Source organism: Neodiprion fabricii, chromosome 1 (assembly GCF_021155785.1).
Source record: "Neodiprion fabricii isolate iyNeoFabr1 chromosome 1, iyNeoFabr1.1, whole genome shotgun sequence".
In the NCBI taxonomy this organism is placed as follows: domain Eukaryota; kingdom Metazoa; phylum Arthropoda; class Insecta; order Hymenoptera; family Diprionidae; genus Neodiprion; species Neodiprion fabricii.
Window position 1 is genome coordinate 34,026,594 of NC_060239.1, and position 14,817 is coordinate 34,041,410.

Below are 14,817 nucleotides of genomic sequence, written 5' to 3' on the forward strand. Positions count from 1 at the left end.
TTTGGTGCACTATATCGACGTCATTTTGCGAGAAAAATCGATTGGGTGCAGTCGGAATACGCTGCGATCAACGCATCAAAAGTTACAGCCAAGAAACCAGATCCTGAATTTTCGACATTTTTCAGCAGGTGCTTTTTCGCTCGCCATTTCTCTTCTGTTGGTCCTACGCTCTTTTCGCTGCGATTTCTGAGTTCCTGAGGGTCCAATTGGTCAGCTAAGGGTCATTTGAATCCAATCTGAGACCAAAAGTTTTTTGCCCAAGAAAAAAATAAGGCTAACCCCTTTGTGTTTTTGGCGAAAATTTTCGCGATTTTCAAAAGTGCTGAAATCGATGCTTTGGCGCACTATATCGACGTAATTTTGCGAGAAAAATCGATTGGGCGCAGTCGGAATACGCTGCGATCAACGCATCAAAAGTTACAGCAAAAAAACCAGAACCTGAATTTTCGACGTTTTTCAGCAGGTGCTTTTTCGCTCGCCATTTCTCTTCTGTTGATCCCAGGCTCTTTTCGCTGCGATTTCTGAGTTCCTGAGGGTGCAATTGGTCGGATAAGGGCCATTCAAATCGAATCTGAGAGCAAAAGTTTTTTGCCCAGAAAAAAAGTAAGGCTAACCCCTTTGTGTTTTTGGCGAAAATTTTCGCGATTTCAAAAATTGCTGGAATCAATTCTTTGGTGCACTATATCGACGTCATTTTGCGAGAAAAATCGATTGGGCGCAGTCGGAATACGCTGCGATCAACGCATCAAAAGTTACAGCCAAAAAACCAGATCCTGAATTTTCGACATTTTTCAGCAGGTGCTTTTTCGCTCGCCATTTCTCTTCTGTTGGTCCTACGCTCTTTTCGCTGCGATTTCTGAGTTCCTGAGGGTCCAATTGGTCAGCTAAGGGTCATTTAAATCGAATCTGAGACCAAAAGTTCTTTGCCTAAAAAAAAAGTAAGGCTAACCCCTTTGTGTTTTTGGCGAAAATTTTCGCGATTTTTAAAAGTGCTGGAATCAATTCTTTGGCGCACTATATCGACGTCATTTTGCGAGAAAAATCGATTGGGTGCAGTCGGAATACGCTGCGATCAACGCATCAAAAGTTACAGCCAAGAAACCAGATCCTGAATTTTCGACATTTTTCAGCGGGTGCTTTTTCGCTCGCCATTTCTCTTCTGTTGGTCCTACGCTCTTTTCGCTGCGATTTCTGAGTTCCTGAGGGTCCAATTGGTCAGCTAAGGGTCATTTGAATCCAATCTGAGACCAAAAGTTTTTTGCCCAAGAAAAAAATAAGGCTAACCCCTTTGTGTTTTTGGCAAAAATTTTCACGATTTTAAAAATTGCTGGAATCAATTCTTTGGTGCACTATATCGACGTCATTTTGCGAGAAAAATCGATTGGGCGCAGTCGGAATACGCTGCGATCAACGCATCAAAAGTTACAGCCCAAAAACCAGATCCTGAATTTTCGACATTTTTCAGCAGGTGCTTTTTCGCTCGCCATTTCTCTTCTGTTGGTCCTACGCTCTTTTTGCTGCGATTTCTGAGTTCCTGAGGGTCCAATTGGTCAGCTAAGGGTCATTTAAATCGAATCTGAGAGCAAAAGTTTTTTGCCCAGAAAAAAAGTAAGGCTAACCCCTTTGTGTTTTTGGCGAAAATTTTCGCGATTTTAAAAATTGCTGGAATCAATTCTTTGGTGCACTATATCGACGTCATTTTGCGAGAAAAATCGATTGGGTGCAGTCGGAATACGCTGCGATCAACGCATCAAAAGTTACAGCCCAAAAACCAGATCCTGAATTTTCGACATTTTTCAGCAGGTGCTTTTTCGCTCGCCATTTCTCTTCTGTTGGTCCTACGCTTTTTTCGCTGCGATTTCTGAGTTCCTGAGGGTCCAATTGGTCAGCTAAGGGTCATTTAAATCGAATCTGAGACCAAAAGTTTTTTGCCCAAAAAAAAAGTAAGGCTAACCCCTTTGTGTTTTTGGCGAAAATTTTCGCGATTTTCAAAAGTGCTGGAATCGATGCTTTGGCGCACTATATCGACGTAATTTTGCGAGAAAAATCGATTGGGCGCAGTCGGAATACGCTGCGATCAACGCATCAAAAGTTACAGCAAAAAAACCAGAACCTGAATTTTCGACGTTTTTCAGCAGGTGCTTTTTCGCTCGCCATTTCTCTCCTGTTGGTCCCAAGCTCTTTTCGCTGCGATTTCTGAGTTCCTGAGGGTCCAATTGGTCAGCTAAGGGTCATTTGAATCCAATCTGAGACCAAAAGTTTTTTGCCCAAGAAAAAAATAAGGCTAACCCCTTTGTGTTTTTGGCAAAATTTTCACGATTTTAAAAATTGCTGGAATCAATTCTTTGGTGCACTATATCGACGTCATTTTGCGAGAAAAATCGATTGGGCGCAGTCGGAATACGCTGCGATCAACGCATCAAAAGTTACAGCCAAAAAACCAGATCCTGAATTTTCGACATTTTTCAGCAGGTGCTTTTTCGCTCGCCATTTCTCTTCTGTTGGTCCTACGCTCTTTTCGCTGCGATTTCTGAGTTCCTGAGGGTCCAATTGGTCAGCTGAGGGTCATTCAAATCGAATCTGAGACCAAAAGTTTTTTGCCCAAAAAAAAAGTAAGGCTAACCCCTTTGTGTTTTTGGCGAAAATTTTTGCGATTTTGAAAAGTGCTGGAATCAATTCTTTGGCGCACTATATCGACGTTATTTTGCGAGGAAAATCGGCTGGGTGCAGTCGGACCACGCTGCGAGCAGCAGATCACAAGTTACTGACGAAAAACGAGAAATCCCCTTCGGAACTTCTGAGCTTTTGCTCCTACGAGGTTTCAATGTTTTTTTTTTTGGTTATCTCGCGATGCACTTAGTCTCGAAACGGTCGAATAAATCGATTTCTAAACCAAAATTTTCGGGCTTCAAAATCGTCTAAAAAGGAAGGCTAACCCCTCTTTTTTCTATCTAAAATTAGCCGATTGTCAAAAATGATAAAATTGATGTATTGATCCCCTTTGTCGACCTTATGTTGCCAGAGCATTCGATTGCGCGTGGTTTAAAGCCGCTGTAAGCAGCGGTTCAAAAGGTACTTCCGAAATCCTACACTTCTTACCATCATTTCAAAGAGGAGGAGGAAATAAATCACAATCACACAGGTACAAAGTGTTAGTGTCAGCTCATTTAATATGCCACCATTTCAGTACAAGTGTTCTAGTGTGAGTGTATAGTACTTCAACAAGTTGTTAAATAGTATATAACGGAAATGCACACAGAGATACAACATTATGAATTAACATCACGTAATGATTACAACGTACATACTAGGGAAATAAAGTGTCACGTATTTCAAGCAGGATCTGAACAGTGTTGTATCATGTAGATTCAGCGGTTTGTGTATAGTTGTAGGTCCAATACCGTAGAGGTGCAATCTTTCTCTGCAGGAAACGATATCTGTGACATAGTATAATATCATTACAATTTGATTTATTTCGCATTGAAATGAATAAAATAATCAGCCAATTTGTTTGTTTCATCTTTTTATTCTCTGAATTTTTGTTCATATTTCAAATTTGAAATCTCTTACTCCAGATTTCGCTTTGATTTCGCGTTCATGTGGTGTGATGAAGGTCATTTGAATCGATTGTCATCGTTAAATGAAAAGGTTCTGGCACCAACAGAGAAATATATGCACATTGAACACTTTTTCCTTTTTTTAGTAGAAATTTGATCCAGTTTGAATAATGCTACAGTTAATTCATTAGGGCATCATATCGACGTAACGTTGCTAGAGGAATTCTTTGTATGCGGTCGGAAGCGACTGCAACCAACAGATCAAAAGTTGTTATCACGCAAGAAAAACAATAAATTTTCACACATTTTCGTTACATTTTTTCAGCTGTTGGTCCTACGATGCTGTGATTGCCAATTCTGAATTTTGCCGGCCAATTACTCTGAAATGGGTCATTGTATTCGATTCTGGGACAATCAATTATCCAGCCCCAAAACTTTAGAAAAAAGATGGCTCTGGAATAGTCCTTTTGAATTTCTGCAGTTGAAAATTTGCTGAATCTCTAGGGAAGGAACGTCATTTTCATTAGGATTTTCTTCTGAAATTCCGAGTTATTTTGAAGTAGGGTTTACATCCACTGCCAAATGATATATTGTTTGTACGTCCTTTTCCACAAAGTGTTGCTATAAAGACGTTTAATCTGTTATTCTTGAGTCTTATTGGTCGTCATCATTTGAAGAAGTTCCGAGTTTTTGTTAATTGTCAGACTTCAGCAGCGAATGGTGTGTGTCAGCCGAGTTACAACAAGAATTTTGTTATTGCTACTGTAAATTTTTATATTTGTGTATACCATGTGGCATAAAAGTATAAAATGGTAACGATTAAATATTTTTGAAGTGTTGTTGATTGGTAAATAGTCTTAGTATGTTGATCAGTAATATTATATAAAGGTGTATTTCCTCCCAGATGAATGTACAACAGTGTTCAAGATAAGCACCGTCATTATCACCTTCAATGTTTCTTTGTCGGAATAAATGAAAACTTTTATAAAAGATCTGATTCTACTTGCTTTGCAGTTACACCCTCAAATACTTCAGTCACAATACACAAATTTCTCATTCGATCGATCACACCCATTTAATGTATTGAATAAACTTGTCAAAGTACCTCTCATGAAAAAAGCCCCGTTTATCGTACTGCTGATTATCTAATCTGACAGAAGCTTGACCGTCAAAATCATTCGTATTCTGAACCGTACGCACAATTAACATGCCGTCTTAGAACGATCCCGGAGTTCCCGAGCTCTTGCGTAACGAGTGGCATTGTGTCCCGACCATGAGGAGTGGGTACTAGCAGGGAGGGAAAATAATATTGACAATAGAAAAAAAAGTTTTATTTTCATCTCGACTTAAATTAGATTACAATTTGATTTGCAAAAAAGGTGAGAACGACGAAAGCTTGACCGATGAAGTAATGACGCAGTAATACGCTGAACCAGACGCCTCTGGCTGACTGCGGTGACTTCGACGATGGAGCACGTCCCACCGCTCGAGGTCCTTGGTTCGACCCGATTGAGCGAGGCGATCGGTTGGCCGACTGACCAGTCAAAACTCCGTCGCGAATTGAGCATCGATTGACATGGTGCAACTTTGCGACTGGGCACTGAGAGAAAAGAGAAGGAGGGCAGTAAATCGAATTCGACACATTCCTACGGGCCAAATTATACACTGTCAGAATAATTAACTTGTTGAGTGATTTACTTGAGGAACCATATGATCCTAAGAGAACGTTAAATTAGTCGTTTTAAATGCCGGTTATTCGGAAAAAAATTTAAAACACCGACTTCTTTGATCGTCTACGTATTAATCGATTTGAAGAAGCAAAAAAAATTATTGAAGATAGAAGTCAACGAAAGTACAGATGCTCAGAGTTTGAGCGAAACGCAAATAGCTGTACATTGAACGATACTAGGATTTTCGGTCGATTGAGCATCGGACTCAGTTACTGTAAAGTAAAGTCATTTTCATAGAATGATATGTATGTAGAACGTTCGAAAGTGACTGGAATGCAGCCATACGTACCAATCGAATCAGTCCTGGAACGTTGCGGGAGATTTTTAAATGTTTTCATAACTAGTCCAAAGATGATTTTGTATTCGTTGGTACATCTCGCTGGATGGAGATAATTGCACGATTGGTTCGGCGTGGTCCATTCGATCGTTGTTATCTACCGGAGTGAAACTGGCCTTTGTCTTCTGTTGCGGAGCTACAACATGAGAGGGATTTTTTTTGTTTCATTCCTTTTTCGACGTAATCTAAGTGGTACATCCAGTAGCCTCAGCAAAGCCCTATAGAAAACGAGCGAGCACGCTGACTCGAAAACTCGAGGCACTGCACGAGCTGTTTCTTCCAGCTGATTCTCCGGGACACCTGACTCCATCCGGAGCGCCTCGTCTCTCGGGCACAAACGGCGTCCTTGGAATCGTCGTTCTGGTTAGGGTAAAAAAACAGTGATAAACCCGCGGAACGTCGGTCAGACACTAGCTGTGCGACTGTCGTCACGGTGGCGGTTGCCTACCGGTACCGGACCTGTGCAGCCGGACTTATTTACGCAGATAAACAAGGCAGATATTAGGAAACAAACGTAAGCGTGACGTTGATGGTTATCAACGGGCGAGTCTAGATGTCCGAAGGTGAGGCGTGTCCTTAGGATGGCCTTTCTTATCAAGATACTTCTCGAGGACATCTCGTTGAGCAATGGCTCCACCCACTCATCCATGATCCGTGGTACCTACCTCGTGCCTCGACGCCTCCAGCCATCAAGGAGACTTTGAACGGGCAGCCGAAGTCGTTCTCGAGCAACGCAGTATCTCTACACAGCTCTGATCCGGCACTCACACAGCCTTAATTGCACTGTACGTACACGATTCCTTTGCGTTGGACGAGATGCGGAACGTACCGGGAAGCCGCGATATTCCATTTAAGGAGAACGGCGTGAGGTTACTTTTGATAAATGGGAAAAACACATCTTGTTATTGTTACCTCTGGGAAAGGCAAATTGTTTTGCCAACGAGTAAACGGCAGTTCCAGCATTGTGGAACTCAGTTTTGGTTTGTTCGTCATTAGCAAGTGACAATCTAGCACCACAAAAATTAACGGATTGTTATTTTTCGTAAAGTAATGCGGTTGTTGAACGGTCTAAAGTCAAGCTGTTGCCAAATTCGCTTACACTTCAAAAGGGAATATCCTTCTGTATAAGCATGCTAGATTTTTACGACATTTGGTCATAGAACATTGACGGAAGTTGATACAGTTGATAAGGATCTTTTCTAATTATTTGGACACCCAACAATTGTTCTGGACTTGGAACTTGGACTTGAAACACTACCAGGAATTACTGTCACAGATTATGAAGCTCCAATCCTACCAAGCAAGATGGTTCTTCTCCAGACCGTGAGAAAAATGATGACTTTCGCAAAACCATTGAAGCGGACCGAATCTCTAAAATTCTACTCGTTTTTTAAGTGATACTTATACTGATCCCTTTCGGCTGCAGTGAATATGAAAGAGGAGTTAAAGTTGCGGATGTGGCAGAACTGGACGTCTCGGAATCGAAACCTTAGTGAAACGTAGCTGGAAGCGTATTCCGGTCCAAGATCAGGAAGCTGGGTTGATTGCAAGTCGGAAGCAGATATATGTACATACATCCACCCGACATTCCGATCCGGAGACCCCGAAGCAGGACCCGTTTTCTGAGATCAGAAGGCTAGCACGGTGGACGCTGATCTGGTGAATTCACCGGTTGGAATTAATCCATTGGATGTCTACCCGGAGCCACCGTGTATATAGCGTAATATCAGTAGGTACTCGCATTGTGAAGTTGTGTAAGAAAGTTTGCCGCGGTTGGAAGGCGAGCACGCCTCGGTGTGCGGAGGGGCCAGTCGCCCTTGCCGAGGAGCCCGAGGCGCGGGCGTGGGCCTTTCACTCTCTGCCATCCGCATCGCTGAGGAGCGAGGTGGATAAGGACCGCTCGCCGGGCCCGTTCTTGGGCCCAGAGACCCAGGGACCCAGGGACCCAGGGACCCAGTCGCTCCGCTCGCTCTCCGGCAGCGCCACCCTTCGCCAACCACGTTGTACTCGCGATTGGATCTTTTTCTTATTATTTTGGCGAAGGCCGCACGGCGTCGGTGCCCGGACAACACGTCTGGCATTTTTCGTCGTGCAATTATATCTTCTTGTCTCTCTGTATCACGGAAGGCCGATTCTGGTTTCACCGCTGAAATTGCGAGAAAACGAAGGCCTGACCTCCGCGAGGAGTTTGAAATTACTCCGGCCGATGCGGCGCGGGTTGTTTACCACTTGTATAAATCAACGTCTGTACGCGAAAGTTTACCGGCCATACTTCGTCCTCCTGACGCGATGCTGCAGAAGACATTTAACTTCGAACGAACTCGTTGCCGGCCACTATTTCGGCCGATGTCTTACGAACATTGTACGCAGCATGGACGAAATTTCCTCGTTTAATTGTCCCTATAGTTGCCTCTCCCACCTCCCGACCTTTCTTTCACTTTTACGCAATCTCTAACTTTAAATTAGTCTTTTCTTTATTACTCTCTCGCACAGATCACGTCTCACTTTCATACCCGTGCTGCACTTAAATACCTATGCGTGTGATGATGGATCTGCAGCTTTTCACGCCATTACTTTCCACACTCTCGAGTCATGGAAGCTTTGAACCTTTTCACCTCATTCTAACGGTCTAAAATATTCCAAAAGGTTTGCCTCCTTAACGATTCATTGCCACGTCAAATTTTATTCCAGACTTGTCGTTCATTCGCTTCAACCTGTCCAGTAAATACGCTCGGTATTTTTATTTTTTTTTTTAACGGTTTCCTGAACCCATTACGATCTTGAAGAAAGAAATCTAGTCCTTTGCCCTTTCATGAGAAAACAGGCGATCAGCTGTTGCTTGGATTTTGGATTTTGAGGTCGTAATTTATTCATAAGCCGACCTTTTCGTTAACGAACGCACCGTGGGTTATTTAAATTTCATGAAATTCGCTTTTGACTTTGACATCGACGTCTCCTCCATCAGATCTGCGTCGACGTGGACACGGACCAAAGGTTATTCGCACTGATCGCGAGATGTACGAGGGGGGCTTTGGGGCCCTTCTAACGGGCGGCGAGCAGCGAACTCCTCTTTGATCTCCGTGGTTAGAATCAATTACATAAATCCATGGATACTTTCAGAATATCGAAGAAATTACGGGGCGATTGCACGAGGAATCGGCGCGCAGCACCCGCCCTGGTGCCCCGCAGGTCGACCCAGCTTTACCATCATGGGCGAAACGGGGGCACGTGGATCCAGCGTCTCACGTGGAATATCTTCGTAGTCGTTACTTTTGCGAACGGCGATAATATTCGCGCGTGAAGTACGCGGAGGCATTCCGTAACCGCGTCGAATTTCCTCAAGTCGTGCCTGAGAGTCGAGACTCACAATCAGAGGCCGGAGTATCCGCACTCCTGCCTGGGATTAAATGCATTAAAGAGAAATTAAAACGCCCCCCTCGCAATTCACGGCCGCAACTGTCAAATTACATTAACGTTATTTTCGCCCTGTCAGTCCACGCGATAAACCGTAAGACGATGGTCCGCAGGTGTCGGAACGAAATTGGTCTGCAGCCCGGTTTCGTATTTCGTGAAGACTCGAAATTCCCCCATCACCGCGTCTCGCTCTCGTCCGGAATTTAATCACGAAGTTTGCGGTTAGGCAAACTACGTGGCAATAATATTTAAGTTATTCGTTTGCGGTGCGTGCCTAGTGGGTATGTGTGAACTCCGGGCTGTTTTCCTCATTCTGGTACACACATTATCTAGCCAGGCACGTAGGTGCGTTATGGACAGAGATTGCTGTCAGTCAAAAATGACACAGCAAACGGCTGGCAATCATCCCGCGAACAGCTCTCCAAGGCCAGGAATATCAACACGCCTTGAAATTCTTCGTTTCAAATTGCAAGGATAGACTTTCGAGGTCCGACCATAACTTGACCTGTATATAATATACATTTATATCGCGTGCCATCTGATATAACATGTGTAACACTAATATTGCACCGTTTTCTCTTGTGGGGTACCTGATTCATCCACAAGACGCTCGCCGAATCGATCTGAGTTTCAAAAATTTTGTCACGCCTCACGCTTCGCCTTCCCCTATAGCCGATAAAATGAAATACCCTATAACTTTTTTTTAGGAATCCTCATACCGAATGAATTATATTTTATCGTTGTAATTCCCACATATTTCGTCAGGGAAAACCAGCGGATATAGTCAATTATGTATGGAAAGAATACGATTTCTCTTCACTGACGAGATTTTCCGATTCAGTGAAACGTTGTTTTTTTCTCAACGCTTCACTTCGTTACCGTACAAATTTTGTAATCATCATCGCTAAGTCATCGCACTCTTCGCTTTGAATGCCGTGATGATACAGCGTTCATCTGGATGGCGGAAATAAATTAACGCCTGCAACTTTAAGGCAATCAATTAAGACAGATTGCGACGCAAAGTCGTGTTAATTGATTATCGAAGTCGTTTTTTGTCCGGACATTTCATTTGCAAAGCTCATAGATTTGCGAAATATTTGCAACGATTCTAAAGCCAATCATGGGAACGATCGCAAAATCATTATAAAAAAATACTTAGAAGCAGAACTTTGGTGTATAATTTCTCATCATACGGTCTGAGGCAGGGAAATCTTGTCAGGTTATGAATCCGTGAATCGTGTATCAAACTTGATTCGAATTGATCATACGAGATGATAACCGAATTATTCGTAAAATTTCAATTAATCGTATAACGATATTACGAGTTCACCGAAGACTTGGTTTTCGGTTTTGAATTTCCGGTGATTCGATATCTGATTAATGTTACCTTGAACGAATTTTGTCTGCCAGTATAATAAGAGGCTTCGACATTGCTTGTCACTGTAATAAACGAACCGCAGGGAAATTCCAATATAAATCTTATGTACCTATTAAAATGGAGGTTGGCTCGCTCGTCCGTAGGAATACTGCACTGCAACTATCAGGACAGTATTTCAATGTACAGTTAGAGATAGACTGAATGCTGGATGTTGGATGTTGTAAGGTACATTGAGCGAGGAGAAGAGAGGAGAGGAGCGGAGAGGAGAGGAGAGGAAAGGGGAAGCGAAGCGAAGCACTAACTCTCGCGATATCGGGGCGAGTGTATCGCTCGCTACTTCCCCATGTGCCACGCCTGCATGGAGTCCCCACACACGACAATGCACCAAGAGCTTATTATGCACCGTAAGACCTGCGGTGCAATCCTGTATATCGAAGCTGAAAACCCATACGAATAACCAGCTCCGTTCGCATCTTCGTGTCCTGAACAAACCGGCACGAATGGTATGGTGGTACGAGAGCGGCATTTGTACCTTACCTCGGCATCTGTCCTTTTCCGCTTTTGACAAGATCTCACCGCACGTGTTGATTTATTGTTCCATGCTCTATCTATCCTCGGTTACTCTATGACTTCGTTTTTGTATTTATAAGCCGGTTTTTCGATTGGAAGGCACCAATATTTTAAGTGATCGTTCTACGCTTCATTGATTCCATAGAGCGAATTACGAATCCTTTATTCAACGATTAATCGATGCACTGCGTGAAGTCAATGAATCAAGGAATCAACTCATAATTCTCTTTCCAAGTCAAACGGTTTTTTTTCTTCTAAAATTCAACTATGCAGCTTCAAAATTTTTGCTGTAAACGGTAACTGGGAAGGTATAGCACAGAGAAATTATCCAATTGTCGATCGGCAAAAAGGAGGAAAAAAGTTTGATCCTGGAATTAATTTCTGTCTTAAAATAGTTCTTCCATGATTATTGCACGATGTTTTTCCCCTCACAAATTTTGGCTCAACCGTAATCATGAACGAAAATTCCTTGTAGCGGAACTGGGCTACAATGACGTGTTTTTGTCGACTTTGCTACACCGACACACATCAAACCGTACGTCGACTTGTCACTAAGAGGCCATGAGTAGTAGAGGAAATGCCGAAGGATTATATTCACGAACTAATTAATTTGTCATCAAACGGCTAAATAATATTTGTCCACCGTCCGTGAGTTATTGAGCAATACGGCAGACACCGTAAAAAAAAAATTCATCGATGAAATCGATCAAACAACCGGGCGCGTCGAGTCGTTTAAAATTTGACGTTATCAAGCATGAGACAGCTGAAAATCGAGAATTTCGAGACGCTTTCTTTACGATTGAAAAAAAAAAATAATACATATTTGGTGTAAGAATTAGACAGACGTATTTTGGTTAAAAGGCAGTGATCGTGTGTCGCGGGTGGAACGATTTTGCTTTCTTTTCGGAATGAAAGTCTGGAGCGAAATCGAGAATTAGTTTCGCTCGCACAGCCTTAAAAAGATAGGTTTGTAGATTGAAAAAGTAGAATGAAAGCAGGAGTGGAATAAACAAAAACATCACATCCTCAACAGGAGCCAGTGTTTTGGCCATACGAGCTGCGGTAGCCAAGTAAACAAGGAGCGAAACTAATTTAAAAAATACGCTCGATGACTGTCAGTCAGCTGTGCCTCAAATAAGAACTTACATATGTTTTTGTACTGTTATAGATACGGTAATATAACTATATAAAGCGTCAGCCATAACTTGTTTACCGTGGTATGTTGCACTTTGAAGCTTGTATTGTAAAGTTGCCAGTAAAAAAAGAATGAAAAAAAAAAATTGAAACAAAACACACACATACGAAGAATGAAACAGAACTGAGATGTGTGGAAAGAAACCTGAAAGGTTTTGTACACTGTATACGAATAATATGGAATCGGTATACTCACACGTTATAGCAGGAGCTAATGTGTATTGATATCTTGTTGCGTTTTTTGCCTATCAACGCGGTTATGCTGTCGGAATAGTAGGAATGCGCGGCGGTGAGAATGAATTCCTTAAAATAATTCGAATAATCGTGTAGCGTGGATGTTGAGTGGAATATCGATCAGCCGCAATCTGCAGAAGTTATGCAATTTATCTGAAACAGAAACTGGTATGAAGACACTTTCAAGCAATCAGGCTGGTTGCTTTAACGAAGGGCAAAAAACAAAAAAAAAAAAAAAAACAATGATTAATGCAATCCTTATGATTATCGTATTGGTGATCAATGCGCAGAATGTTGTGATGTTTTTTTGCCCGAAACAGTGCAAGTCGATTTCGAGACACGAACAGACAGCTGGGCGGATCCTGTGAGACAGTGATATGGTGGGTAATAGGCAATTATTCAACGATACGGTGAATTGAACGCCTGTAATCGCGGGCTGCAATAACGGCCTCGGTATGTGGTGGAATTAACGTTTTTTTCTCCTTCCAACTTTCCGCAAGATAATGCCGCGCGTATTTCAATCCCTTCTAAACGACACGTAACGTTTTTATCTTTAGCAGCTTGTTATACAGCTACTGCAACGCTGGGTATCAGAGGATCGTCGGAACAGCTTCAGATAATTCTAACGCCTTTTGAGCAATCTACATCAGGAGAAACCGAAGCGTCACCAGCTGCGTAGCGGGATTCCAATTATACATATGTACGAATTTGTATAAGTGTCTCGGACGCTGTATTACATAGTTGCATATTTATCGAATTTCCACATATCTGCATACATAGGGATAATGAACTCACCGACGTCCTGCGATACTGAATTGACAACATTAACGATGTGAATTATCGGCAATGGCTATGCCGCGTGCGCCTCGTACATACGTGCTCAATTAAAAAGGGGAGTCTCGAGTGCAGATAGTGCTTTCTATACCGATTTAATTCGACTTTTATACACTTGAAAACTAGACCGATGACAGTCACACAGAATCGGATATAAATTCTTGATTACTTCGTATTTCTCCTGCACAATTATACTCGATCTCTTGCGATTTTACTTTTCGTCACCCAGAGTGATATTACATGATGAATGTTTGTTTCTGAAGAAAATGACTCCTTCTAATGTCAACGAATGTTTACGTTTTCGGATCTTCGGTATTCGAATAACAGGTTGTTAGAATCATTCATAGCCTGTCTGTCAGTCTGTCAGTCTTTCTGTTTGTCGGTCTATCTGTACGTCCCGAGAAACTTCCGCGGTGATCTTCCGCACGAGATCAACACGGGTATCGTTGTTGAAATACCACACGTGATTTCATACGTGTTACTCGTTACAGGTGTCTCCTTCACACTGCAGTATAATTACTGTTGAAATCCAATTATTGTGACGACTGTTTTTAAATAAAAATGGATTGTAGGGCGGTTACTGGGGGACAGAAATTTTAACGTAATTCTTTCGGGGTTAATCAAACTGATTTACATTACACCGATTTTGATATCTACATTATTGGATTTGGTGAATGCAATATTTTTTTCTCGTGCACCGATTCCTCAACTATTAATTAGGACTTCAAGAACTCGGGAACCGCAGAATTTTTCGCAAAAACATCGCAGCTTTGTGTCCAAGAGAACAGGGAAGTTCTAGCAATCGCTCCTCGAACCGTTGTCGGTTTATTTGTCTACGGATTCGTTTCCATTCGCAATTAGTTAAGATCGACTTTATTGTTAGTTTTATTGTTCTTAGAACTGGAAAAGAATTTTCGCGAGTGCAACAACCGCAGCGTTGGATAACTATAAGGAAATGTAATCTGTCGAGTGATGATTCTGGTTGTGAATTACATTGAATTACATTGGACCGATGTCACGAGGATTACTTCAGAACAGAGTCGGAATGATAATTCTCGTGAAATTGATATCGGAATAGAACGAGAAAAAAAATTTGCCTCCTCCGTCGAAGCGTACGGTGAAACCAGTTATGGCATGTAAAATGCGGTGAAACTATTGCGTGAATTACGTAAGGATCGAATCGAGACTACAGAAATCCATTTCGTACCGCAGCCTACTGATCGCAAAAAACTTCAACCGATCAGCCCGGTTAGCGTGAGTGAAATTTCGGTAGAAAAGAGATTCGAGCAATTGATGAAATTCTAAATCTGTCGACCTCAGGCTGGACCATTGTCTGAGCGAGGAATGTGTTTTTGCAAGCGACCCGAGGTAACGGGGTAAGTTGCTGCACGCCGAGAGCGCGGGATTTCAATAAGCAATCAATACGTCTCAAGCAGTATGAGCTCGTTGCGTATTCATTGAGCATATGATTATTTCCAGCGTACAGGTATATATTGATGAGACGATGATGTATCAGCGTGGCGCTCCCGCAGGGGAATCGGAAAGTTACGTGACGGCTGTTGGATCGGT

At 42.4% G+C, this 14,817-nt stretch overlaps 1 long non-coding RNA gene across 1 annotated transcript; it reads right to left on the reverse strand.

The window, feature by feature from the left end:
• Positions 1-3,221: 3,221 nt before the first annotated feature.
• LOC124187224 lies at positions 3,222-12,522 on the reverse strand. The gene is made up of 3 exons (XR_006871795.1): positions 12,377-12,522; positions 3,571-3,804; positions 3,222-3,437 (listed from the first exon to the last, which is right to left on the reverse strand). It is a non-coding gene; the product is annotated as an uncharacterized LOC124187224 (long non-coding RNA).
• Between the last annotated feature and the right edge of the window lie 2,295 nt (positions 12,523-14,817).